Below are 4,931 nucleotides of genomic sequence, written 5' to 3'. Positions count from 1 at the left end.
TTCTTCTGGTTTGGTAGAAAGAAATGACTGATAGTCCTGTCGTTCAAGTCAAGAATCAAGTAATGGTATATTGGTATTGTGGAAGAGCATCCACCAGTTATCAATATTGGTCCATGTAATTGCGTATGGTTTTGATAATCCAATGCTCATGGAAACGGCGGAATTCTTTTTAAATATCGGGGTTCTACCTCTTATATGCCACAGCCACTCAGCTGAAAAACTTGATATGCATTGATATTTTTACCATTCACCAACTTGATGAAACCCAATAGTCCATGTCAAATTACAGATGATGAAGTGATCTTATGGTTGTTTGTAGCATTAGCAAGGGCTGATGAATCCAACTGCTTTGAGTCTAAGACAAAATCCCATTTTAAAACCTACCAAGACTGCAGAAACTCAAATCTACGACTATAGAATTCATGTATTGGACACATTAATTAGTTCAATGACGTTCCTCGGGATCGGGGCAGGTTTTATAGAAGACATCTGGCTGTAATTGGATTGGATTTAAGCGCACTTACCTTAAGCCATACGAAGTTCAATTTTGTTGCATCAGATAATATACTCTATAAAACCTAGTTAAATGGATGTTGATTCGCTAGACGTGCATTAAATTGCCAATTTGCCATAAAAATGCAAGTGCAAGTCGGTTGTATGGTGATGGTGGCCTTCTGTTCTGTATTCTCCAGGAAAATCAAATTTCGGGGGATAAACGTGTTGTCGTGTTCTATAGAACAATGAGTAAACAGAAAAGTTATTCTTTTTCTTTGGGTATGGATGATAATTCATTTTTTGAACCTAAGAAAAAAAAAAGAGAACGGTCCATTTAGGCCATGTTTGGCAATGTTCTTATAGAAATTCATGTTCCAAAAACAAGAATTTTATTTCTTGCTTTTTAGGAGTAACAGATATGTTTGGAAAATTGTTTTTTGAGAACGAATTTTTGTTTTACAAGAACAGAAATAGCGTTTGGATAATGAAATTTAATCCATTGAACAAAAAATAAAATAAAAAACATCAACAAATACCAGACTTGTTTTTTCTATGAAACTTAATCCATCAAACTAAAAATTTTAACCTTTGACTTCTTTATTTGGTACTATACTTGTTGATGCGTTTCTAGCCGGAAATGCCGTCAGTGCTTTCTACCGTTCACTCGCCGTCCAGTTAGAGCTAAGGGAGTCCCTCCTGAGATTTGCAGTGGCAAGTTAGAGTTCATTGTTGAACGAAAATGTTTGGTAAGACTTCTTACTATCATTTAGTGTAAAATATCCAAAATACCCTTACTCTCACGTGGGAATCGTTAACATGTGTTCGTTAATAGGGGTTAATGTCGTGGGAACCTTGCGTTCCTTGGGAACGCGTTCTTTGGGAGCATCAATTTTTTATTCCCAAAGAACGCATTCTTTGGGCGCTATTTTCATGCAAGAACATCTTTTTTTTTTTTTCTTTTTTTCTTGTACCAAACGCATTTCTGCTCTATGAAAACACCAAGAACACATGAAACGTTCTCGCGAAATGTTGCCAAGCAGGACCTTAATGTTCGAAGAAAACATCCTTGGTGCAGATGAAGAAATAAGAAAAATGAGGGTGATTTTGTTAGGGAAAATCTATGATGTTGGTTAGTTAAGAAATAAAAAGGAGAGAATACAGTTTCAACGTGCTCGTAACAGCCAAGCTTCAACACAATCAACTTTTTGTACAATAATAGGCTGTTATCCGGCTAATCTGAAAATGTGAATAAGGAAACCATAGTTTACCTTTACAGGCACAAATGAATATGAAATCCATGGTTTTTAAAACCAACCCGGAGATCAAATCAATCAGGGGTCCGATTACCAGGTCAAACAGTTGACCCATTCTGACAAAAATAAAAAACGGTCAAAACCGTTCAAACATTTCAAACGGTTAACCGCCCAGTTCAGCAGTTTATTGACCAAAATCAATTTTTTTTGAAAAAATCCGGTTTTGGGGGGAAATGGAACCGGTCACCTGACCAGTTCCCGGTTTTCCGGTCCAACCATCCAGTCTGGTTTTGAAAACAATGATGAAACCCATGGCATTTAACTTTCACATCCATTACCAGAAAACAATCCGTGGCAACAATTGCTACTGCTACCGTGGTAAAATGATAACAATAGAGCTATGTTGAGATACAAATGAAACCCATGGCATATTAACCTTACTTTCTCCTACTTGCTACATGCTTCAATACTGAATTCTGGTGGCATTGACAATTTGACACGAGTCAACCAATACAGTTGTTGCAGCCACGGTTTTCAAAACCGACCAAGAATCGAAACCACCTTAGCTACCGACTTTCAAGTCAACAGTTCAACTGCCCAGTCTGAATGGTCCAATGGACGATTCATTGTAATTTAAAAAAATAATAATAATAAATAATTAAAACAAAAAAAGTCAAAAAACCGTTGTTCAGGTCTATGGTTCAATCACCTGAGTCAACATGTCACTGACCAAATAATGGATTTTGGCAAAGAACCGGGTCAGGGTGAAACAGAACCAGTTGCCTGGTTCAAAGCTTGAAACCTGAAACGATTTTAATGTTCTACCAAAAATAAACGAAACGATTTTAATGCGTGAGTTCGAACCCTTTGAAATCGCGCAATACGCAACTTTTGCGGATCGCAAGTCTCAAATACTCGATGCTCAATATTTTGAACGATGCTCATGATGAGCTTACAGTCTGAACTCTGAAGTAGCGTAGTTTATAAAACCAAGCTACATACTTACTCATGGAGAACCTGGAATAGCAGTCCCAGGGCAAAATTCTTTTGAATTTCCCTTATGTTAGAATAGTCCATATCTCCTCTACAGCCAAGAAGAAAACCAGCAAAGGAGATTAGTTTGCTTCGATTGGTAAAACTGTGGACAGAGCGGTCAGCCACAAGAATGCTTCATGCACTCTAAGTCAGAAACGCTGTAACTATTGAAACATTTAAAGGAGCTCTTCGGTGACAATTTGCCTCCCAGGAGCGGCCGCATGTCACGTTTCAAAGACAGGTGAAGCTATTAAGCAAAGGAAATGGTGGCGGATGAAAGCCAGAGCCTTGGCATTGTTCAGCATTACTCAGAGTAAAGTTCTAGGAGGATGTGCAACACAACCAACAAGATTAAACTTGAATAAAATCATTAGAATTCCATGATTACGAACTATGCCAGACGGACTTAGGATGTTCTCAGAGATTTGGTTTCAGGAGCATATTCTATCATAACAAATTAGCAATTACGATATACAAACCATGATATCCAAGTATGCTTACATGCCTAGCACTAGCATACTAGTCAGACAATATATACGGGTACAACACCGGATACTACATGGACACTTACAGTGTATACTTTATAGCATTAACACTTACATGTAAAAACAAGTTATACTACAAAAGATCTGCATGTGTTAGAAGCTTAATTAGATTTGGCAAGACAGGCGTTGAGAAATGATGCTAAGATTCAAAAATTAGATATAGATATATGGCATATTAAAGCGGACAAGTGATTAGAATCTTAGAAAATTTAGTATCACCATCTCCCACACGCACATCCTAGTTGGTTATTGGTATGTGTACCTGGGCATCATCGGTTGTGATTTGTGAAATGGAATACTGTATCCAAGACATCAGATGAGCTGTATAAGTAGTTGGTAATGCCAAGCCCTACAGCTTCTTCACAAGGAAAGGCTATATGTAATCTTGAATAAGTGCTTTTCTCCTATCTGGTGAAGTTCTGTTTTCATCCCCAATGAGAGTGAAGCAGCCAAGGAAAGGGCAAGAAAGGGCTATTGCCCAATGCCAATCCTGACTATCCAAGATCTTGAGAGGAGTGGACTGGACACATACCTAACCTTTGGCATATTTTTGTACAATGTGGCCACTGTAAGATTTGAACCCGGATTTGTCATCACAAGATTTTTCCATCACACCAAGCAATGGCCAATGGCCCCTAACAAAGCAGTAAAGGAACTCCTTGAAATTTGATGAAGGATTATACAAATCTGAGACCCCAAATCCCATAACCAGTTAATATAGAACCACCACACCTACTTCCTGTGAATACAACCAATCTGAATGAGATTCTCATTCCTCAATAACTGAATCTCTCAGATTAAGTATCATTCCACACTGCACACTCATATGCTGCACTTATTTTCCAATTGAACTTGCCTTATGACCTTGTTATGATTTAAATCCCGGTATGGATTCTAACCTACCTTTTGGAATCTCCAAATCTGATACAATTTTCAAAGTTTGGGCATGTCATGCTATGATTTCTACATGCAGAGAAGAAACCCTTTTATAAAGCAGCATGACAGTCAACACATCTAGGGATGTGCCTATGCATCTTGGCCAATCAAGGTAGGTCATCAAGAAGGGCAATATATAGATTCTACCTACATGATTGCAATTTATATATGCTTATTAAATCTCAAAAGTAAAGAATTGAGCTACAAAGTGCACAAACAATAATGAAGAATATAACTTCTATGTTTTTCCTTCGCACAAATATCCCCCACCCCATCTGGTACCACCATAAAAACCTTGCTGCTCATGTAGATAGTTATTTATATTTATTTTTTAAATCGGCATGTATAATTAAATAGGACAATAGAAAAGTCAATCAAAATTGATATTAAAAGAAGAGCTCAGATGTAATATATTTATGTTAAGAAAGCCTGATGGACCAGTGGCATAAGACCTAGTTCACCACCTAATTAGCAAACAACTATCTAGATCCCAACATAGTCAATAGGGTTCTGACTTCTAACTAGGCAAGTCAATTGCCAAGGTAACACTTTAACCACACTGCTTGAGAGCTAGGCACAGCTTAAGTGAAGACTTATCAGTCAAATACATTCCTGAGGAGTCTTAAGTCTTACCAAGTTGCTATATTCCCTTTTAGGCAGTCTTCGT

The sequence above is a fragment of the Nelumbo nucifera genome, chromosome 5 (assembly GCF_055504915.1).
Source record: "Nelumbo nucifera cultivar China Antique chromosome 5, China Antique-T2T, whole genome shotgun sequence".
In the NCBI taxonomy this organism is placed as follows: Eukaryota; Viridiplantae; Streptophyta; class Magnoliopsida; order Proteales; family Nelumbonaceae; genus Nelumbo; species Nelumbo nucifera.
The sequence above is the reverse complement of the archived record's forward strand: the minus strand, read 5'-3'. Positions refer to the sequence as shown.